The sequence below is a fragment of the Phyllobates terribilis genome, unplaced genomic scaffold (genome assembly GCF_046119375.1).
Source record: "Phyllobates terribilis strain yellow unplaced genomic scaffold, ASM4611937v1 Scaffold_1__5_contigs__length_1240528914, whole genome shotgun sequence".
NCBI lineage: Eukaryota > Metazoa > Chordata > Amphibia > Anura > Dendrobatidae > Phyllobates > Phyllobates terribilis.
The window spans coordinates 1,000,282,871-1,000,308,204 of record NW_027362761.1 but is presented as its reverse complement, the minus strand read 5'-3'; the positions used below and the strand labels follow the sequence as shown (position 1 = coordinate 1,000,308,204).

At 39.5% G+C, this 25,334-nt stretch overlaps 2 long non-coding RNA genes across 2 annotated transcripts; both read left to right on the top strand.

Annotated features, from left to right (window-relative positions):
• Positions 1-5,806: 5,806 nt before the first annotated feature.
• On the top strand, positions 5,807-6,854 carry LOC141172250 (uncharacterized). The gene is made up of 5 exons (XR_012252445.1): positions 5,807-5,903; positions 5,993-6,257; positions 6,331-6,488; positions 6,564-6,684; positions 6,758-6,854. It is a non-coding gene; the product is annotated as an uncharacterized lncRNA (long non-coding RNA).
• Positions 6,855-10,880: 4,026 nt separating this feature from the next.
• LOC141172246 (uncharacterized) lies at positions 10,881-11,946 on the top strand. Its single transcript, XR_012252444.1, has 5 exons — positions 10,881-10,995; positions 11,085-11,349; positions 11,423-11,580; positions 11,656-11,776; positions 11,850-11,946. It is a non-coding gene; the product is annotated as an uncharacterized lncRNA (long non-coding RNA).
• Positions 11,947-25,334: the final 13,388 nt, after the last annotated feature.

The window sequence follows — 25,334 nt, the reverse complement described above, 5'->3', positions numbered from 1 at the left end:
CCTACTCTGGAGCTCTCTACCCCAACGTATCAGACTCTCGCCTACTGTGGAAACCTTCAAAAGTAACCTGAAGACTCACCTCTTCCGACAAGCCTACAACCTGCAGTAACCACTGCTCCACCATACCGCTGCACGACCAGCTCTACCCTCACTTACTGTATCCTCACCCATCCCTTGTAGACTGTGAGCCCTCGCGGGCAGGGTCCTTGCTCCTCCTGTACCAGTCGCTGTCACATTGTGTTCAAGATTATTGTAATTGTCCTTGTATTATACCCCTTTTTCATATGTAAAGCGCCATGGAATAAATGGCGCTATAATAATAAATAATAATAATAATAAATAAATAATATACATTTATCCTGATATCATAATTAAACAGTTACATATTTCAAAACGTTAAAGAAAGACAAAACGGCACAAGTTCATGAAGTCCGACACACCACAATCCTACAGTATCCATAGATGATAACAATTATATCATGGCATCACAAAAAGACAAATGTAAAATAATTCAGACGTACTACTCAGATTTCAGCCTGCTATGCTAGTAAAAAAAGGACCAGTCTGAAGATTAGCAACTACATAACCTTTTGTTAGACTGTATCCTTCCAGACTTGGGAAATATGCAGCCTGTCTTTACCACTAGGTTTCTATACAACGGTTGTTTTGTACTGAAGTCGGCATGGAGTAAATTAAACAGTTTTTTATTATAGCTGCTTACTTTTGACATGCATTCGTGCAGAACCATTTTTTATGATGTTACCTAATTATGTTTCCCTAACAACCTGTGAATTGACTTGTTCTCCTTTTCTTACTTCCCTCTTGTTTCTTGGCTTTCCTCTTAAGTTCACCTACAAAACATCTCTGTAACACTAGAAATATATCCCACCTCTACCTATTTATTAACCTTAAAATTGAGGCTCTGATACTTTTATTTATTCTTGGAAATATTTTAAAAATATTATTTAATTTTATGCGCAAAATAAAACATGAAATAAGTTCCATAGTTATCTTATTACATATATGTTGCTAAATGTTTTGAGTGCTGTAAATCTAAATCTGGTCATAGATTTAAAGGAGTTGTCCAGGCATGGGACAAATATTTCCAGTGATGTGACTGCAGACTGCTGAATCATGACATGCGGAGAGCATGCTGCCACGATTTCTGGGTATTCCCAATGCGAGTGGGCGGTCACATGACCACATGTTGCGATTTGTATAATTGTGGTTCAGCTTTTCTCAATAGACATGAATTGAGAGAAATCAGATAAGTCTAGTTGGCACATGACCACAAGTATACAAATCATAGCCATGCAGTCATCTGACCTCCTACTTGTATATAAAATACCGAGGAATCACATAGAGCGACTGCAGACTTTTGTCCCAAGCCTGGGAAACCCATTTCATAGCAACTGTGTTCTCCAAGTATATTGTTAACATATTCTGTGTCATTTCTGTAGAGATAAGCAGCTGACATTTCCACATAAGACATATAAGCAGCTGCTATACATCTTCAGTACCACTTGTCTTGGGGACATTGACATGTCTATTAACATAAGTTCATTTCAATTGTATATAATTTTCAATTTAGAAAGAAAAATAAGGTATAGACTTAATTGTTATCTAGAGATGAGAAAATTTATTATAATCAAATAGAATTTGTGTCAAATTTTTATAAATTCTCTGAACCCGGCAGATTTGAACAACATGCAATTTGCTTTGTATGATTTGCACAAAATGACTACTGCTATTTTACACATTGCAGAAGATTACATCAGCCAGAGAAGAATCAAATGATCTCAGCCATTTGTAGGTGGGTATCCACATAATGCCTCGCAGCTATCACATCACTTGGTGTATAACAGCCAATCCAGAGGGTGTATTACAGCCAATCATAGCCTGTATAAAAACCAAAGCAAAAAGTTCAGCAGACATTTTGTGATGAATCTGGAGAGTGGAAGGAGTTATAGCTGACAGTTGAGCCATAGAGATAAGGAGAGGAAGGCATAAAACATTGAATAAACTGTACAAATTGCATGTGACAGCACAGCAGTGAAGTAGAGTGTGAGGAAAAGAGAATAGTAAGGATTTATTTGAGAAGGAAAGAGCTATAGGAGAGTCACCGTGTCTAATATACTGTAAGTCACGGCCAGGAAGGAATACAACCTGGCATCTGCTGCTTGTTTTATCAGTTTTATAAGTTTTATCAGGCGCTTATATGTTTTATCGGAAGTCAAGATCTTGGGAGCTGAGCTGTCAAATTGCACATGCGTCGCTTCCGGCGGCCATTTTCCCGAGGTCCCCCGCAATGAAAACAATGGGAAGTGCGGGTACTCCGCCTACATTTTGTGAAAACCAGGGGCCCGCTGCAGCCTTGCACCACTGAACACCCCCTCCTCCAGGCTCGGGGCCCGCAACATCGACCCACTCCTGCTGCCGCCACTACATTCTCTTTATTGCCTTTATAGTGCTAGCTCTTATGGCCAGCAGGGACCCCTCTCTTTCTGGCTTGTAAAGTGTAAGTTCTTAAAGTGAGCAGAGTTTTCTCTCTCTCCTATTCCCCACGTGTATTTTCTGAGCAATTACAAGCTTTCCAGTATCGAGATTTGTTCAAGTGTATTCACTGCAAATCAAGTTTTTTAGAACAATTTAGCAAATCCAAATTTAGAAAGATCTCTAATGTTAGTGCTCCTAAAATGTATTTACACACTATTTTTCATTTATTCAGAAGCCATCTACTAATATTGTTGAAAGAAAAAAAATGAACTCTGTTACTGCCTCTAAGTGTGTGTCACACATACAATAGTACTGATTTATTGCATGCTTGCTTTATTAGTCTAATTTTACGTACATACACGACATACCAATACTGCTGCCTGTTGTTTTTGTTTCTGTCACTGGTTTTTGGGATTTACCTGGCATTTTTTGTTTGTTCCCTTTTGCTAAAAAAAAGTTCAAACTAGAAGTAAAAAAATATAGTAGTTTAACCCTGTGACGGCGTATAACACACAGTACTGCACAGTAATCATTTATTCACTCATGTTTTATTAGTGTAATTTAATGTATATATTTGTCACACCAATAAGTGGTGCATGAGGCTTGTTGCTATTATTATTTTTTTGGCATTTACCTAACAGTTTTGGGTTGCTCCTTTTTGGGAACAGGGAGAATTGTCTTAAAAAGTGGAAAAGAACAGTAAAAAATAGTCATTTAATAGACATTATTAAGTTTGTCTTTGTATTAAAGAGCTTGGAAGGAGTTGGATACAGTTGGGTACAGTCATTGTGACTTAGGGGGTCATACACATCTTTCCAGGGAAATTGGAGGGTTCGGAGAACTTCCGATTTGTTGCATATTGATTGCTGACAATCAAATTTCCTGACCAAATTCAGAGAAACTGGGGAATTCGAGTTTCAGAAGATACATTCATCTCTATTACTATACATATTTATGTTAATGGTAACATAGATTCAGAAGGCCTGAGAGTGTTACTGAGTCTTCACGTACAGTAAATGTAAAGTCTTTGACTTATAAATTCTGTGTTTTAAACTTTTTTTCTGCTTTCACAAGATGAAACTATTCTGTATCTCACATTAGCTTTAGCTCTATCTGCAGGTCAACATAAAGTCTACAATGTCCTCTTTGTCTATCATCTTTCCAGCATTGTTTGTTCCACTGCGAGTTACCATAAGTAAAAAACTATATGCCTCCAACTGTTGTAAAAGTACAAGTGTTATGAAAAAGCTGGTTATCATGAGATACTGTCACTTGCATCTTAACTGTTGTAGAGTTATTGATTTGCAGATGATTAAGGTAAATGTACAGTCAAGCCATAAATAACATATCAGGAGGAAGCTAATATATGTAGAAAATGTAAACATCCAATATCCAAGACTAGCTGCCTTTTATCATCTACCAAAAATTCACAAGGATGATATAAACCCACCAGGAAGGCCTATTATCTCTGGCATTCAGTGCCTGACATCCAACCTTTCCAGGCTGGTGGATCATCACCTACAGGACTTAGTCCCAACCCTTCCATCACATTTGAAAGACAGCACACATGCTATTCGTATGCTGAACAATACCCCATGGGAAAGCCACTACATTCTAGGAACATTGGACATAACGTCATTATATACGAACATCCAACACACCAAAGGATGTGAAGCCTCTTTCCATTTTCTCAACCAAAAAATGCCCCCAGAACAAAGCCAATTCATTATAGACTGTATGCTTTTCATCCTAACACACAATTACTTTCTCTACCAGGGGGACTACTACTCCCAGCAGTGGGGCACCGCCATGGGAACCAGGTTCGCACCCAGCTATGCCAACCTCTATGTTGGCTGGTGGGAATCCCTAGCCATCCACCCGGGAGGTCTCCCTCATGCGAACCTGGTCCTATGGCGGAGATTTATAGATGATATATTGTTTATTTGGTCAGGAGACCAAGCATCTCTTGACCTATTCATACAAGAACTCAACAATAACGAATTCTTTTTGGAATTCACTTCAACCACTAGCACCACTACTATCAATTTCCTAGACCTCAATATCTATGTGGAAAACAACTCTATACGGACTCGCACATACCATAAACCCACTGATGCTAATAGCTATATTCCACTAGACAGCTGTCATCTTCCCAATTGGCTGCTTAATGTCCCCCGCAGCCAATATCTGCGCCTCCACAGAAATTGCTCCAAACATCAAGATTTTAATAATGAAGCAAAATTACTCACTAACAAATTCCTGGAAAAAGGATACAATGCAGAATTCCTAAAAAATACCAAAGAAAAAATAGCCATAATACCCAGACAAAATCTCCTAACTGAGACAAACACCAACAAATCAGGACAAACCAATCACAATATGACCATTCCCATTATCACCCCCTACTCTGCTAACACCCATATCTTTAGGAAAATCGTAGAAAAACACTGGTATACACTTAAAGACGATAAAACAATTGGTGACCAGATGCCTAACAGACCAAGGTTCATATTCAAAAAAGCACGGAACCTAGGGTCAATCATAGCTCCCACCATAAAACACAATATTGCCAATAAACAAACAGTTACCCCATTTAAACAAAAAATAATAGGCTTTTTCCCTTGTAAAAAATGTAAAATATGTAAAACCCTGAAACCATCTAAACAACAAATAGTTAGCCACCACAAAGAGTCATATCCCATCACAGACTTCATCACATGTACCACCACGGGGGTCATTTACGGACTAGTATGCCCATGCGATAAAATGTACATAGGTAGAACCAAGAGAGCCATGGGCACCAGAATCAATGAACATCTAAGGAATATTAAGAACAAATTCACAGGCCACCCTCTCTCCAAGCACTTTCTAGAAAAACACAAAGGATCCACCCAAGGAATCCAAGTGGTGGGCATAGAAATAGTTCATAAACACTGGAGACAAGGTGACTTTATAAAAAGCATGTCAAAAAAAGAAAGCGAATGGATTTTTAAATTAAACACGTTGAGACCACGGGGACTCAACACCGAAATAGAATTGTTTGCCTTTAATGATTGACAGCTACCATGACGTCAGCACCCTCAGGTATATAAAGTACACCACCCACTGGGCCAGACTATCCCTGATGAAGACAGCCGCAGCTGTCGAAACGCGTTGGAAAATCTTTGACCCAGCAGAGCAGGCCCCCTCAGGCCTCCGTACTGAGTGCACGCTGCTTACCACGCGACAGCGCGTCACTCTGCCCCTCTCGCGCACTTTCAACGAAAGCGCGCCTCCTCCCTCTCTCCCACCTCTCTCTCTCTCCTGCTCTACCTACCCGGAAGCAAGCGAGCTGCGGCGGTCACCGGCCGGGACTCCGCTCTCGCCCCGGGCTCTATCACTTGTTGACAATCGCGGGACTGCAGACTGTAAGTAACCTCGGGCCTCGGCCCCCACCGCCTGCTATCACACATAACTGACAGGAGCAGATACTCTAACTTTCAGTATTGTATCCTAGGCAGACCCACAGACCACACGGTCTGCCCTGTATTTATCCTGCTACCACAGCCTTCCGCTACATCGTGACAGCACCTTCTGACTACTGCATGACCGTCTGATCCCCCAGTCAGAACCTCCTACTGCACCTAATTGGTATCCAGGATCAGAGCCTCCTACCATAGAACCATTGCTGCATAATTCATCCAGAGCCTCCTGCTGCACCCTCCGTACCACCGGAATACTCGACGCACCTGTCCTCCTATGTCTGCAATACATGAAATAAGGTATATAACATAATAATTGCAGACCAATCCCACTATACCTTCAACACTAACCCTCCATTAATTTCCCAAACAGGATAAGGGGTACAACATAGACGCCACATCGTCAGTACCACCAGAAGCACCTTGCTGCACCTTTCTCACAAGGACAGGGACAAACCAGACCCACCTGTTGCATCCCTTATAAGGACAACAACGACTATTAAACTTCAAATAGAACTCATCTACCTTAGGGTAAGTCCTAATTTTGTCGTACCTCCTGAGAACCAAGTGCCTACAATACCCAACCTACATCTTCTACGATCCTAGGACCATATCCATCCCGGACTAGTCCACCACTATAGGTGGCTCCCTGCGGATCACGGTCCAAGAAATACAAATACCGCACGCCTCTGTCCTTGTTGCCCACCGATCGTCACAATAACAGCAGGTAAAATACAACTTCCACTAATAACGTCTAGCCATTTACTCTCAAGTTCTAATGTACTTCTCTTGCACCCCAGGTATCTAGAATATGTGAAGCCTCCCACTGACACTAGAGTCCACCGTCTAAAGAGCCTCAGGGTTACCACAAGGATACACAGACTAATCATAACAGGTAACCCACACTAATACCAAACCCATCAAGAACCGATACTTTAAGTACAGCGATACCACACCATATTACCATACCGTAACACGGTTTCTCTTTTACCAGGTCCACCCTTTTTGCTACTCAAGCATCAACTACCTCAAGACTCCATGGAAAGCCGTTTTATCCTTTAACTCAGAACCATATTTATTTATTTATTAATTTTTATCAACCTCTTATATCGTCTATTTTAGCCCCTTTTTTGTTTTTAAATACCTGTATCAATAAAAATACTTTTTAGTCATTCCTTCTCCCGAATCCTTCTTTTACTACCATTAGCGCGAATTTTAAACCATAGGTTATTTTATTTAGTACATCTACTATGGACACTTAGTGGTTCCTGTCCTAAAAATTCGCTGCCTTTGATAGTAAGTAGCCAAATAGCGCCTCCAATACTAACACTCTTTACTCCCCCCGAACCACTGAACAGGCTGCTAGGCTCAAACCTAGAACTCAAGACAATGGGAGACCTCTGGCATGACAGGAAGGAAAGAATAGAAAACATCCAACTTTTCTTCAATAATACCCAGAAAAAAACTATAACTACCAACCCAGAAACCATCAAATCAATAAAAGATTCACTTAGGACTTTAGAACAATTATTACTAAAAGAAATGAGGGACTTATGGGAAGTCGCCACCCTCGAACACTACCTGGCCTTCAATATTATACCCTCCGGCCTGGTAGTGACCAAAGCCCTATCGGGAGACATAGGAGATCCAACCACCCTGGAGGAATGGAACTCCATGTTCCATAATTTCTCTACACAAGCCGTTCGGTTCATAATCAATAAAAGGAAAAGACAGCTGATGGAAAATAAAAATAAAATTAACTTACTATTCAATGAAATAAAACCACACCAGAACCACCCTGAAATCCTAAGTCTAACCAACAGCATTAAAAGCAGAATCAACCAGAAGGAACATGACATAGTCGAAAAGAAAAGAGCCAAATTTGGTAGAGACGCAGTCCCCCTCCCTACCCAACGCCCTGATAGGGAACCACTAAACTTTTTTGAAACCCTGGATGAGGTGGTCGGAAGCCCGAATAACTCCCTCAATTCCATTGACAGAATCTCTATCCACCCCACTTCGGACATAGAATCCCCCCCTATTCTAAACAAACCAGGTTCAAGCCAGACTAACCCTACTCCACAGGATATCATCACCCCAATTAGCACCCACAATAGGTTCTCGCCTCTTCTTACCACTATTGATGAAACTCCACATCATACTATTTCTCCACCCTCAGCCCATGGACAACCTACCCACATAGAAGCAACCCCTCCGCAATTGTCTGCAACCCCAGTTCCTACCGTCACCGCCACCGCCACCTCACGCCCATTAATACGAAAACATACCAGTAACGTTGATTTTTTTCGGATGGCCACAAGAAAAAATGCAAAAGAGGCACTAGGGGAGGGAAACTCGCCCAAAAGAAAAAGAACAAACCAAAGGAGATAAATAACCAAATATCCATCTTTAATCTAAGCAAACACCAATTAACTAACAACGAAAATGCATTACTAAAAAAAGGCCTAAAATATGCCCCATCTACACAATTTGATAAATTCCAAGCATATATAGGCATTAAAAAGTTTTTACGACAATTAGCTATAAAAAAATATTACACCAAAAAGAAAGATATTCCTGAAACATCAGACCATGCGGAACCACCTAAATTCCAACACACCTCCCTAAAAAATAAATCCAACTTCCACCCTCTTCAAGAATATTCAGAGGCAATCAAGACCTTTGAAAAAAATGTTACAGACGACATTCGCAAAATTAACAATAAAAAATGCCAAAAATTTAAGAATAACCTTACTAAACCAGAGATCCGTGCCATGAAACAACTACAAAAAAACAATGAGATAGTAATCAGACCAGCCGATAAAGGTGGGGGCATAGTCATTCTCGACCAAGAATACTACCACAGGGAATCATTAAGACTCCTAGGAGACCACAGAACCTATCAAATACTCCCCTCCGACCCAACAAGCAAGTACCAAAAAGAACTACGAGATCTAACTATAAAAGGACTTCGGGAAGGTTACCTAAATAAAAATGAATTTGAATATGTGAACATCCAATATCCAAGACTAGCTGCCTTTTATCATCTACCAAAAATTCACAAGGATGATATAAACCCACCAGGAAGGCCTATTATCTCTGGCATTCAGTGCCTGACATCCAACCTTTCCAGGCTGGTGGATCATCACCTACAGGACTTAGTCCCAACCCTTCCATCACATTTGAAAGACAGCACACATGCTATTCGTATACTGAACAATACCCCATGGGAAAGCCACTACATTCTAGGAACATTGGACATAACGTCATTATATACGAACATCCAACACACCAAAGGATGTGAAGCCTCTTTCCATTTTCTCAACCAAAAAATGCCCCCAGAAGAAAGCCAATTCATTATAGACTGTATGCTTTTCATCCTAACACACAATCACTTTCTCTACCAGGGGGACTACTACTCCCAGCAGTGGGGCACCGCCATGGGAACCAGGTTCGCACCCAGCTATGCCAACCTCTATGTTGGCTGGTGGGAATCCCTAGCCATCCACCCGGGAGGTCTCCCTCATGCGAACCTGGTCCTATGGCGGAGATTTATAGATGATATATTGTTTATTTGGTCAGGAGACCAAGCATCTCTTGACCTATTCATACAAGAACTCAACAATAACGAATTCTTTTTGGAATTCACTTCAACCACTAGCACCACTACTATCAATTTCCTAGACCTCAATATCTATGTGGAAAACAACTCTATACGGACTCGCACATACCATAAACCCACTGATGCTAATAGCTATATTCCACTAGACAGCTGTCATCTTCCCAATTGGCTGCTTAATGTCCCCCGCAGCCAATATCTGCGCCTCCACAGAAATTGCTCCAAACATCAAGATTTTAATAATGAAGCAAAATTACTCACTAACAAATTCCTGGAAAAAGGATACAATGCAGAATTCCTAAAAAATACCAAAGAAAAAATAGCCATAATACCCAGACAAAATCTCCTAACTGAGACAAACACCAACAAATCAGGACAAACCAATCACAATATGACCATTCCCATTATCACCCCCTACTCTGCTAACACCCATATCTTTAGGAAAATCGTAGAAAAACACTGGTATACACTTAAAGACGATAAAACAATTGGTGACCAGATGCCTAACAGACCAAGGTTCATATTCAAAAAAGCACGGAACCTAGGGTCAATCATAGCTCCCACCATAAAACACAATATTGCCAATAAACAAACAGTTACCCCATTTAAACAAAAAATAATAGGCTTTTTCCCTTGTAAAAAATGTAAAATATGTAAAACCCTGAAACCATCTAAACAACAAATAGTTAGCCACCACAAAGAGTCATATCCCATCACAGACTTCATCACATGTACCACCACGGGGGTCATTTACGGACTAGTATGCCCATGCGATAAAATGTACATAGGTAGAACCAAGAGAGCCATGGGCACCAGAATCAATGAACATCTAAGGAATATTAAGAACAAATTCACAGGCCACCCTCTCTCCAAGCACTTTCTAGAAAAACACAAAGGATCCACCCAAGGAATCCAAGTGGTGGGCATAGAAATAGTTCATAAACACTGGAGACAAGGTGACTTTATAAAAAGCATGTCAAAAAAAGAAAGCGAATGGATTTTTAAATTAAACACGTTGAGACCACGGGGACTCAACAGCGAAATAGAATTGTTTGCCTTTAATGATTGACAGCTACCATGACGTCAGCACCCTCAGGTATATAAAGTACACCACCCACTGGGCCAGACTATCCCTGATGAAGACAGCCGCAGCTGTCGAAACGCGTTGGAAAATCTTTGACCCAGCAGAGCAGGCCCCCTCAGGCCTCCGTACTGAGTGCACGCTGCTTACCACGTGACAGCGCGTCACTCTGCCCCTCTCGCGCACTTTCAACGAAAGCGTGCCTCCTCCCTCTCTCCCACCTCTCTCTCTCTCCCGCTCTACCTACCCGGAAGCAAGCGAGCTGCGGCGGTCACCGGCCGGGACTCCGCTCTCGCCCCGGGCTCTATCACTTGTTGACAATCGCGGGACTGCAGACTGTAAGTAACCTCGGGCCTCGGCCCCCACCGCCTGCTATCACACATAACTGACAGGAGCAGATACTCTAACTTTCAGTACTGTATCCTAGGCAGACCCACAGACCACACGGTCTGCCCTGTATTTATCCTGCTACCACAGCCTTCCGCTACATCGTGACAGCACCTTCTGACTACTGCATGACCGTCTGATCCCCCAGTCAGAACCTCCTACTGCACCTAATTGGTATCCAGGATCAGAGCCTCCTACCATAGAACCATTGCTGCATAATTCATCCAGAGCCTCCTGCTGCACCCTCCGTACCACCGGAATACTCGACGCACCTGTCCTCCTATGTCTGCAATACATGAAATAAGGTATATAACATAATAATTGCAGACCAATCCCACTATACCTTCAACACTAACCCTCCATTAATTTCCCAAACAGGATAAGGGGTACAACATAGACGCCACATCGTCAGTACCACCAGAAGCACCTTGCTGCACCTTTCTCACAAGGACAGGGACAAACCAGACCCACCTGTTGCATCCCTTATAAGGACAACAACGACTATTAAACTTCAAATAGAACTCATCTACCTTAGGGTAAGTCCTAATTTTGTCGTACCTCCTGAGAACCAAGTGCCTACAATACCCAACCTACATCTTCTACGATCCTAGGACCATATCCATCCCGGACTAGTCCACCACTATAGGTGGCTCCCTGCGGATCACGGTCCAAGAAATACAAATACCGCACGCCTCTGTCCTTGTTGCCCACCGATCGTCACAATAACAGCAGGTAAAATACAACTTCCACTAATAACGTCTAGCCATTTACTCTCAAGTTCTAATGTACTTCTCTTGCACCCCAGGTATCTAGAATATGTGAAGCCTCCCACTGACACTAGAGTCCACCGTCTAAAGAGCCTCAGGGTTACCACAAGGATACACAGACTAATCATAACAGGTAACCCACACTAATACCAAACCCATCAAGAACCGATACTTTAAGTACAGCGATACCACACCATATTACCATACCGTAACACGGTTTCTCTTTTACCAGGTCCACCCTTTTTGCTACTCAAGCATCAACTACCTCAAGACTCCATGGAAAGCCGTTTTATCCTTTAACTCAGAACCATATTTATTTATTTATTAATTTTTATCAACCTCTTATATCGTCTATTTTAGCCCCTTTTTTGTTTTTAAATACCTGTATCAATAAAAATACTTTTTAGTCATTCCTTCTCCCGAATCCTTCTTTTACTACCATTAGCGCGAATTTTAAACCATAGGTTATTTTATTTAGTACATCTACTATGGACACTTAGTGGTTCCTGTCCTAAAAATTCGCTGCCTTTGATAGTAAGTAGCCAAATAGCGCCTCCAATACTAACAAAAAAATATAGTAGTTTAACCCTGTGACGGCGTATAACACACAGTACTGCACAGTAATCATTTATTCACTCATGTTTTATTAGTGTAATTTAATGTATATATTTGTCACACCAATAAGTGGTGCATGAGGCTTGTTGCTATTATTATTTTTTTGGCATTTACCTAACAGTTTTGGGTTGCTCCTTTTTGGGAACAGGGAGAATTGTCTTAAAAAGTGGAAAAGAACAGTAAAAAATAGTCATTTAATAGACATTATTAAGTTTGTCTTTGTATTAAAGAGCTTGGAAGGAGTTGGATACAGTTGGGTACAGTCATTGTGACTTAGGGGGTCATACACATCTTTCCAGGGAAATTGGAGGGTTCGGAGAACTTCCGATTTGTTGCATATTGATTGCTGACAATCAAATTTCCTGACCAAATTCAGAGAAACTGGGGAATTCGAGTTTCAGAAGATACATTCATCTCTATTACTATACATATTTATGTTAATGGTAACATAGATTCAGAAGGCCTGAGAGTGTTACTGAGTCTTCACGTACAGTAAATGTAAAGTCTTTGACTTATAAATTCTGTGTTTTAAACTTTTTTTCTGCTTTCACAAGATGAAACTATTCTGTATCTCACATTAGCTTTAGCTCTATCTGCAGGTCAACATAAAGTCTACAATGTCCTCTTTGTCTATCATCTTTCCAGCATTGTTTGTTCCACTGCGAGTTACCATAAGTAAAAAACTATATGCCTCCAACTGTTGTAAAAGTACAAGTGTTATGAAAAAGCTGGTTATCATGAGATACTGTCACTTGCATCTTAACTGTTGTAGAGTTATTGATTTGCAGATGATTAAGGTAAATGTACAGTCAAGCCATAAATAACATATCAGGAGGAAGCTAATATATGTAGAAAATGTAAGCACTGCCTTGGAGTCAATAGAGTGTGCAGTGTATGTGCAGCATTGGATGTTGCTATGCTCTCGTTAAAAAGTTTGAAATGGGTTGTATACATTACTAAGAGACCTCATTGTCACACAAGTCTTTTCAGGACAAATTGAAATTTTTAAACTATTAATTTGATTTGAGGTAAATAAGATTGCCACAAACTGAATTCTTGAAAAAAAAATTCAAAGAAGTTGGTGAATTCAAATTTCCAGATTTACTCATCTCCAGTGAAGCCCTTCTTTTTCCATATACGTGGGTAGAAAGTATTTGGATGGTTATTCTATTCTGAGATCTTAATCATTTTGCTCAATTGACACTAGATGAATTAATCTACTGATACTCAAATTTAGCAAATCGTTCACATTTGACAAGGAAATTCAAAAGTCAGAAACTTTAATATCTTGCCACTCACATCCCATTGCAGCTGCAGCCCACCATCAAGTCCTCAGCTCCATCAAGTAGGCTTCTGGTATCATAGCGCATGTTGGAGCACATCAAAACTGTAGTGCTAATGCCGGCGTACCTGTATGGGTCTTCTCCTTCCTCCATGCAGGTACCGTACCCCGACATACTCACCGCCCCGGCCGCTCGGCGTGGTCCTCCGCATGTTCCCTGCTTCCTGATGTCTCTGCATGCCGCACTTCCCGGTGGCGTGCCTATTGTGTGTGCGCTCTCCCCTGTTCTTAAAGGGGCAGCGCTCACCTGCAAAGATGCCCCTAGCCAATAGCTGGGAGGCATCTAAGTATAAAAAGCACCATCCCCATTAGGGAGATGCCTGAGAAACTTTGTTTCATTAGTGAGTTGGTATGCTACTAGTCAGTTTTTAGATCCCAGTCCTGACCCACTGGTCCTTGTGTGGCCAGGTCCTAAACCTGAACCCCTGTTCCTTGTGTGGCCAGGCCCTGAACATGAACCCTTGGTCCTTGTGCTGCTAGGTCCTGAACTCTGAAGCTGCTTCGGTGATCCCTGAACTCTAAAGTCACTCAGGCGAAACCTGAACCAGTTCCCGAGATCCGTGTGTATGAACGTGCACCTATGCCTGTACACTGTGTTGTCTGGTCTGTTATCCCAGTTTCCAAATCCAGCCCTGTCTGTGACTCTGAGTCAGTGTCCATTCTGCCTGAGGGTCTAGAACTGATATAGTCTGAATGGAGCCTGAGTCCGTGTCTACGAACTGCAGCAGCTGCGGTACCAGGGACTGCCTAGGAGAGGTACCTGGCAGCTACCAGCAGCTCAAGACTGACTCCACCATCAGGAGCTCCAGTGAAAACCAGGTAGCCGCTTAGCTACGCCCCTCCAAGGCAAGCCCATGGCACAGTGGGTCCATGAACCACGTGCACCACCTGCATGCGAGACAAAGACATCATGACGTCATGACATTCACTGTGACATCATGATGTGTGCAGTAACTTCACAAGCGTACTTAACACCAGTCAACTCGGTGCAGAGTAAAGATGGCTGAAGAGGATGTTGCTTGTCAGAGGGCAAAGAAAAGAAGTGGCTGGATGCAGCAGGGGACTGGATAGTAGGCTGTGGCGGAAGTGGGACAGGTAAGAGGCAAAGCAAGTAGTATTATTTTTTAAACTCCTTTCCTAACCCACTACAATGCAGCATATGGACACCATTTTGCAGAATTTGCAGAAAGTGAATTGCAATAAAATTAGATTCAGGAAAATGTATTTTCTTTTAATTCAAGGCAAATTCAATTAGACTTGAACAAACTTGTTGATCAGCATGATCCCTTCCATTACCAATCAGCCATACTACATAATGAATCCACATAAGTCAAATTAATTGGAAATTTATAATGAGGACTTTGTTTGAGTAATCATTCCCATTATTTGCTGTACCTATTGATCAAATAAAATAGTACAAATAGTATTGACATTCACTTGGTTATGCTTTGTTGGTGGATTGAAGGTTAGGCTTTAGTCAAAGATTATTGTGGGGGTGGTAAATGTATGGGGGAGGTAAATTTGTATGAGGAAGTCAAAAACCACACCAAGCACAAGGATTTGAGTTCATATTGGTCATTATTTTCTCACTTGATGATTTTACTTTGTTCACATTGCCCTAGTTGACTACATGCTGGATTGGATTTGTCTGAGCTATCGAACATAGTTAATATATTGCTCACCTATCATGTTGTCTATCCCAACAGCAAGTGTTTGGCTGTAATCTTTTGGAATAGAAGATAAGAAACTCATGAATACATTCAGTTCCACTGAACATAAACAACTGGTGACATCTCCAGGTACATTGTAGCCAGATGATCCCCATGATAATATTACAATCTCACTCCATGTAGTTTTCATTATAAATGGACTAAAATGTTTGCCATTTTTTTAGTCTTAGTATAATTAAATAAATCAACACTGCATTCACCAATGAAGTAATGAATGAAGTCACCGCATAGTCAGGAATGCATCTATGTGAGGTCTGTTCTCTGGTGATATATATTTTAGCAATCATTAACAGAGCATTGAAACAACTGCTGAGATTTTGAGTTAATACAAGGAACTGAGCTATGTAAAGAGTAGAACTAAGAATAGTACAGTATATAATTTATTCTACAGCTAATATGAATTCTGCTGTATTTGAAAGATTCTCAGATCTGAGCCAGAGTCCAAAAACTTCCTGAAATTCTTTAATAGAAATAGAAAAAAAAAAGGAAGAACCTACTTTATGTTCATTTTGCAACTGTTTATAATAACCCGCTGGTTTCGGCTATGCTTGAATTGTACCAGAAACATATAAATGTTCTTTCAAAGGCAGCATGGGAGGCGAACGTATGGCACAGGATAATTTAAAGAGCTGTAACAACTAATTTCTACAAAGAGGTCTGCTGCTTATTTTAAGTGTTGCAGTTTGTTCAAATTAAAGAGCACTCAGGAGTCTGACATACTGCCAATGTAGAACAACAGTCAGAACAGCAATGGTAATGTATCGTATCAGATCAAGTATGTCGGAAGACATTATCAAATTTTATTTAGTTTTATGGTTTTATTTAAAGAGGTGCTCCCAACAAAATTGTTATACCCTGATCCCTTATTAATAGTTTAATCCAGATGTGTTTAAACACTTGCCGATCACTATCTTCTCTGGTTTCCAGTAATGTTCACTGGGGTCACACAGTATCTCCTTTATATTTTCTTTAGCAATATAAGGCTGTGAATATCAAATTGTGGCTCTGAGAGACTTATATTGCAAAATCGACTTACATTTATTATTTATTCCAAAGGATGTGCAACCAAACATTAAGCTGATGGTGCCAACATTTTTTTCTGGCCCATTTTTTTTTGTGAAATTCTGTCCAATTTGCCTTTTTTTCCCTGTTTTTTGTGTTGTTCTAATACACACAAAGGAAATAAACATGTGTATAACAAAACGTGTGTAGTTGCAATGATTTTCTGGGAGAAATACTTCATTTTCTGGAACAATTTCAAGAGTGCCAACACTTAGTTACATTATATGTCAGCTCCTTTGTCTCAGGAACTAAGACCGAACCTTTCCAGGCAAATGATGTTATTCAGCCATCATGTGCCTCTAACAGCCAAATGTGGAGTGGAGCTCTGCTCAAAACTGTTAACCTGTTAAATGCTGCTGTTAATCTCTGACAGCGACATTAACAGTGCGCCCAGGAGGGGCACGTTGTTCCACCCATTGGCACCCCACAACATGATCTTGGTGTGCTGATGTGTTGCCATGTCTGCAGGGGGTCTGCTAAAGAACCCGATGCCTGTCATGATGATACCCACATGTATGCCAGCTTCTGGCTGGTGTTCATAAGAGACTGTGATTTTTCGTACGTATTGCAATATTGTGGTATTGCTGTATATAGCACAAGCGATCAGATGATCGCAGGTTCAATTTCCCTATGGGGACTAACAAGTACAGTGAAAAGTGAAAAAAAAATCTTTATAAAAATATAAAAAAAATATATATATTTATATGTTAAAGGTCAAATAAAAAAGTGGTATCCCCACATCTGTAAAAGTATGATCTATCAAAATATTAAATTAATTAACCTGATTGGTAAACATTGTAATGATAAAAAAATCAAATCACCAGAATTGCAATTTTTTGGCAGCTACAACACCGCAAAAAATGAAATAAGAGTCGATCAAAACATTGTATCTACCCTAAAATGGTATCAATATAAAATGTCAGCTTAGGCTGGAAAAAAACAAGCTCTCACAAATCTCCATCAACTGAAAGTTGAATACTTTATGGGTCTTGGAATATTGCACCACAAGTGGAAATTTTTTTTTTACTAAAATGCATGTTTGATGTTATATGCCAGGTCTTTTTTACAGTATAATGAACACTGTAAATAAAACAAGAAAAAACACAAATTAAAAAAACTATTGTAGAATTGAACAATTTCACTGTACTTGGATTCCTTTTTCCTTTTTTCCGCTTTCCAGTACATCACAAGATAAAATGTATGGAGTCATTCAAAAGTACAACTCATTCCACAAAAAACAAGCCATGATATGGCCATGATGATGGAAAAGTAAAAAAGTTATGGCTATTGGAAGAAGGGGAGGAAAAAATGAAAGTGCAAAAATGAAAAATCGCCATGTTGGAAAAGAGTTAAACCAAAAACAGTCTTAGTAATGTCAAAGTGATCTCACCCTATAAATAGATTGTAAGCAATGGCAGCAAACAGACTTTTCATTCTTTTTAAAATTAAAAAAATGGTCAAAAATTATCCTGCTTAGTCTATTGTAATCAGGCAGGTGTTTTTTTCACCCGCTGTAACTCAAAAGAGAACAGCTGAATTTTTCTGCACTGGGGTCTACTAAGAATTCACCTGCCTTGGCCTGTGCCCCACGCCAAACCTGGTCTATGCATATTGTAAATGATGTAAGTAAGGTCCTTGACTTGGTAAACACGGTCCATTCTTGTGTCACTGGCACTGTGTGTTTTATTGACTTAGTTTTTTACTTTCTGTGCCTAACCCGGTATACAAACTAAGGGAATCAAAGTCAAGGTTCAATTAATTTGATCCTCTTTTCTACCCATTTGAATTAGTGATAAAAAATAATGCTACAACAGCCTTTTATATTCCCAGTCCCGCACAAGGTCCTATTAAGGAAATACACCCCATTTGGTGCAAAAAAAAACTTTTTTTTTTTTACAAAAATTGAAAAAGCGAGATAGCTTTCTTCAAGAAATAATTCAGTTTGGTATCTTCTATTAAGGCTGGTAGCATGCCATAATATCGCAAAATGCAGGACTATACAATTGGTAAAGCACTGGTGATGGTGAACTTGGATATGCGGAGTTGAGTTTACACACAAACATTTCCTGGGCACACATATGGCTAGCTGATGACACAATGGAGTAAGACGAGAAAGAGTACGGAAAGCAGTAGATGAAAATGATGATGGTTATGATAACAATGACCAGGTCCTACTTGTGAATAAGGGCTGACTAACAGAAAAATTATCAAAAAAAAGAGGACAGCTTGAACTCTGCTCACAATGCTGGCCAGTTGACTTTTCCTCATTTTGCTTTATGTGCTCATGGAGAGCCATACTGCCTAGTTGATTTGTGCTGGGATATCCATTGCTTATTTTCCTACTACACAGCCTGCACTAGATTGCAGAAATATTTAAAACTTTTCCTACGCCATAGATGTCTGCGCATGCGACATCCCCCCACCACCATGGCTATGACCATGGAGTAAGCATATCTGTCTCAGAAGATCTATTGTCTGGACATCAACTTACTTCTCTTTGTCCGACCTCACTACTCTCCTCCTCCTGACAGTTGTCACACTGTGGGAAATAATCTGATCTCCTTGCCCTCCTGGTGGTTGAGGTTTTTTTTTTATACCACACTACCTCATCTATTGCCATTGCCACTTTTTCTTTTATTAATATTAATATTTTAGATAGGTCAAATGTGGTGACAGATTCCCTTTAAATTGAACGACCCAAAAATGACTTAAAGGGAATCTGCCGCCACATCTGACCTATCTAAAATATTAATATGGGCATACAGGTTATAGATTACTGAGGAGAGTGATACCTGTATGCCTCATCACAGATGCCTTGCTGTTGAAAAATCATCTTCTATCACTTTATATAAATGACCTCTTCCAGGCTCTGGGGAGGATGCCACCTGGAAGATAACTCTGCCTCCAGGTTTTTTTTCTACATGAAGAGTCTACATGAAGAGGAGTTACCAGTATTATGTGTGATGGCCGCTCTCTGCTCTCCTGATATCACTGCAGAGCTGTGTGTGATTATACCTGACACATCTGCAGGCTCCTCTCACTGCAGAGCTGTGTGTGATTATACCTGACACATCTGCAGGCTCCTCTCACTGCAGAGCTGTGTGTGATTATACCTGACACATCTGCAAGTTCCTCTCAGCTTTAGCTTCCATTTCACAGGCAGACAGGGTGTAATATTGTTACAATACAGCAGAGCTCAGAGACAAATTTAATTTCTCCTGTTCTGTGTTAGTTACATGTCTCACACTGGTAACTCCCCCTTTTATTTATAATAAGCTCTGGAGGCAGATTCTCATGCAGATCAGTGTCTGGCCCATAGTCTGGAAGAGGTCATTTACATATAAGAAAATTATCTGGAGTAAAACATTGGATCACAGATATGAGGGTAACATTTTATTCAGCTTGCTATGACCTACATGCCGATATAGACGGCTTAGAAGGGGTGATCCTACTGACAGATTCCCCTTAATAAAAAATTCCAGGTAGTTACATGCAAAAGTTTGCAGTATTTTTATGTAATTGTTTATTCTTTTTAACTATTTTTTTTTCTTTTTTAACACGTTTTTTCCCAAATATTTTTTACACCATGTGTGTTTGGTAAATTTGACTAGTAAAACAGGTATGAAAACAGTTAAATGTGTGTGTATATGTAGATTTTTTCAATTTTTATAACTCAATTTTTCCTCCCCTTTATAAAAAAAAGCAGTAACAGAAAATGCTACTTTGTAGCTACACGTCTGAAAAGACAACTGAAAAGGCAACAGTCCCAGTAATGTTGTGGAGTGTATGGTTGGCAAACTGGAGTAGTAAAGCAGGTATACAAATACTAAAATATGTAGATTTTTTTTTACAAAAATAATTCAACCTTCTTTTCCTCAAAAGGACCTAACAAAAATTAGCACTAGCAACAGGACACTTTATTGGTGTGGTGTGTTTGGATGTAAAATTTAACTAGTAAAACTATTTTTGCTACACTCATACTTTATGAGGTAGACAATCACATTTTAATGTCTGAATTATTGCGAATTTTTATTTGTCTTTAAAAAAAATTATTCAGTCTCTTCACAAAAAGGATTGCACAAGAAATGGAAAAATTCAGAACAGTAACTTATCGCTTGTCTTAAGCAAGCAAGCACACTTTCTCTGGCTAAGGCCACATTCACACGTTCAGTATTTGGTCAGTATTTTACATCAGTATCTGTAAGCCAAAACCAGGAGTGGGTGATAAATACAGAAGTGGTGACGTGTTTCTATTATGCTTTTCCCCTGATTGTTCCACTCCTGATTTTGGCTTACAAATACTGATGTAAAATACTGAACAAATACATTTTTTTAATCCATATTCTTTATATTAAAAATTCATGTTAACAACAAAAACAAAATAAAAATAAAATTACATACATCAACCTTAGAGGTATATATTTAACATAAGACATGGACATGATCATAAAAAAAAAGTGCAACATTTAACATAACATCACCTTACAAAACAGCATAAATTTACTTAAGACATCATGTGTTAATAGGAATGGCCCACGGGTATAGAGTCTACGATTTTGATCTATCCATAATTTTGTTTCTATTTTGCCGTGAAGATGCTAGCATATATTCATAATGATAGTAGGTATTCATTTTCCCTATCAGATCTTCCATCGTGGGAATAAAGGTAGATTTCCATTTCACTGTTATCCATTGTCTGGCAGAAATTAATATATGGATAACTGTTAGTGTTGATCGAGTATGTATCATTAACCCTTTCCGGCGAGCACGCTCGGGTGCTTTCCGAGTATTTTGGCATGCTCGGCGTTTCTTTCACTGTCGCCGCTCCTGCAAGTGTCACGGCTGTTAGACAGCTTGGACACATGCAGAGATTGACTGTCGAACTGGCAATCTCTACATGTGTCACAGCTGTCTAACAGCCGTGACACCTGTAGGCGCGGCGACAGTGAAAGAAACTCCGAGCACCCCAAATCACTCGGCAAGCAGGAAAGGATTAATAATACATACTCGATCAACACTAATAACTATCCATCTAAGCTTTTGTGGGATTACATCTATTCCACTGTTCAACACTGCTAGAGCTGTATTCAGTACTAATTGGACCCCTATTAAACTAGAGATCAACCCAAAGACCAAGGACCAAAAGGGTCCTATCGTAGAGCAAAACCACCATACGTGACACAATGTGCCAACTTGCAGACATTGCTTCCAAAATTTATCCGAATAATTCGGACTACAATGTGCCAATTTAGACGGATAAAGATACAATCTCATATGGATCTTCTTCAGTTATTCAAGATGATTAATACATCTTGATGTTTTTTGTACCCAAGCTATTGCATTATGCCAATTCTGGATTGGTACTGATATATCCAAATCCATTTCCTATTAAGCATATACAGAAATTTGCCCTCCTCTAGTAGTAGTGGGGTTAGCATTATTTAAAAAAACTTCTAGAGTGGGCCTCCAGGAATTCCTTCATCTAAAGAACATGACACTAGGAAATGTCTAATTTGTAAATTTTGATAGAAACAACTTTTACTCAAACAATATTTATTTCTGATGGTATCATATGACATAAGAACTGATCTATCAAATATATTTGCCAATGTATTAATTCTGCTCCTCTGCCTTAGTGCTGGATTTAAATAAGGAATATGAAATTCTATAGACCTAATAGAAATATTTGCCAGAGAAATCGACAAATTCCTTTTGACCCAGTTATTCCAAGCATATATATAGTTGCCACCATAGTTGGTAAGCAAGGATAAAAGACTGATGGCTTTAGCTATTAAATTTCAAGTGTTCTCCTGGTAGAGCCACCGTTAGCATAAAAGGATTCAATTTGCATCCATCTATGAGTACCTTCTTCCAACCACCAATCCTTCATTGAATCAAGAATAGCAGCTTTATAATAGGCCAAAACATCCGGAACTCCCATACCCCCCAATCTAAAGGAATAGGAAATATTTTTTTTTGATAAGCTTTGTTTTTTCCCAACGCATATAAATTTCCCAATTAATTCTTGAAATCTACTAATCTACTTATTAGGAATTTTTAAGGAACTACATCTAAACACTGTAAATATATTAATTTGGGAAGTAAGGTCATTTTAAAAGCATTTATCCTAGATATCCATGATAGTGCAATTGTCAAGTATCTTTCTAGCTTCATTTTAATTGAACTATATATAGTATCAAAATTCTCCTGTACCAATAAATGTGTAGATGTAAGGATTGTGCCTAAATATGGAATTCCCTTTTCAGTCCACTTGAAGGGGAATAAAGTCTCTAGCCTGCTTTTAATTTGATAGGGAATATTAATAGTAATAATTGAAGACTTAGACCCATTAAGTTTATAATACGAACCATCGGTAAAGTTCACCAAATTTCTGTTGATGGCCTGGAGGGATTTTTCCACATTTGTACACATTAAGATGACATCGTCCGCATAAAGTTCGATTACATGATCCAGATCTCCCACTTTTATACCTGAGATATCCGGATTAGCATAAATGGACTCCGCAAAGGGCTCCATGGCTAACACAAAAATAATTGGGGATAGTGGGCACCCCTGGTGGGTTCCATTAGTGATATTAAACTTAGAATACATAAATCCCGAAGTTGAAACCGCTGCCCTAAGATTAGAGCACAAAGATCTAATTGCAGATCGAATAAAACCCATCAGACCGAGTTTTGTGAAAACTTCCTCCAGGTATCCCCAGTGCACCTTGTCAAAGGCCTTCTCTGCATCCAAGGACAAGAGTGCCCTGGGAATACTGGACAGCTCTGCTATCTTAATTAGATTTGTCACCCATCTCGTTCCATCCTTCGCTTGCCATCCTGTCACAAATCCAACCTTGTCTGGGGTGAGGTACTTAACCTAGAAGCTATTAATTTTGAAAATATTTTTACATCACAATTCAAAAGAGAAATAGGTCTAAAGTTCTCCGGTAACCCCGGATATTTTCCTGGTATCAAGAGTAATAATTCTAGCCTCAAGATTTTCTGGAGCTATAGATTCTGTACTCTGGCAATAATTAAAAATCCTAAGTAAATACGGAGATAAGTTATCAGTAAATTGACGGTAGTATTCATTTGGTAACACATCTGAGTTATTTTTAGAACATCTTATGATATTTTGGATTTCTTGTATGTAAAATGGAGCATTAAGATACCCTAATTGTTCTGTGGAGATTTGAGGAAGATTCAAGATATAACTGCATACTTTCCTTGTTTGGTTGTCAGTAGCAGGATCTTCTCTTAAAGTGCATCTATCACAAAAAAATTTATTATTTAAATTAAATGCAGATGTAATAACAATTAGAATTTGACCAAAACATTATAAACAAGGCATATACCAAGTGGGAGAAAAACTCCCTTTCTTGGCACGAGCCTCTCACTCAACTGAGCCGACTTCAGCAAAAGTCGCAGCCGAGGAGGGGAATTTCCCCTTCTCTGCTGTGCTATTGTCACTCTCCCATGATGCAGTGCATCAAGGAAATTGAACGGCAGTCTGCCGATCTGAAACCAGGCAGGCACTGTGACTGAAACATCAACAATTCCTCCCTTTGGTGTATTATAGAAATCACATGAAGTAGTCATATAGTAATTAATTATATTTAGTACTTCATTCAACACAGCAAACAGAAAACTTTTTTAAAAATTCATCGTTCTGCCCCCCAAAAAACCCAATTAAAAACAATGGGCAGTGTGGTCTACATATGACCTTATGACGCATGGATAATTCTAGATGCCTTTGTATAGATATATACTGCATGCAAGATAAATATCAGTATGTCATTTCATAAATACATATAATAAATACAATTTGTTTATAAATCAATACCAATAAAACATTTCATAAATACATACAGTAACCAAGTATCCCAGGCATAGCCTGTATCAGTTTAAACAGTATATGATTAAGCATCAAAGTACAAACCATTTGCCATGGTAGTAGCCCCACAATGCCCAGCACCCCTACGCATGTTTCGCGTGTTTGCTTCCTCAGGGGGTAGTGTGACAGTGTGCAAGCTGACTATATATAGTGATACACGTGGGTTGAACCTATCAACAATTTGTTCCACACATGATTGGCGGTGCCTCTAATAAGTTAGGGGGAAGGGATTTTAATTTTTGTTTATTCCGCATCGCCAAATGAGGCCGGCAGCCCGGAAGTCTGACCGCGCATGCGCGCATATCAGAACATCCGATTGGACGCCAGACACAGAAGGAGAGGTCAGGATGACACAGCATAGACGCGCTCCCACCGGAAGCATTCAGACGCCATGATTTTAGTGGGCAAACAGTGCCCTTACCAATTTCTAGACAAAGAATACAGAGCAAGAAGCATGGAATAATTATAATTAATTATATATAATTTCCAATCATTAAATAGTCTCTCTGTTATTTCTTGTGCTTTTTCTTAGTAGGCTTCTTTCCTGTGGATTTTTCATATATTGCTGACATACAAGGTATCATCCAAGCTGTGATTAAAGTAAGCAGCCAGTTAAAGAGGGCACAGTATCTCCATATTACAAATAGATATTACTTTCATTTATTATTCAGCCACTGTTAGCTATCCAGTCATTGCTATCAACCTATTATATCTATAGGGCTTAAAATTATATGGGCAACCAAGCCAATTTCTACTTTAAATCTCAATATCTCACTTTTTCTAGTTTCACTACATATATCAGATTGCTTTTAAAATCAATAAAAGGTATTTTTGTCATGCAAGTCAGATATACAGTACAGACCAAAAGTTTGGAC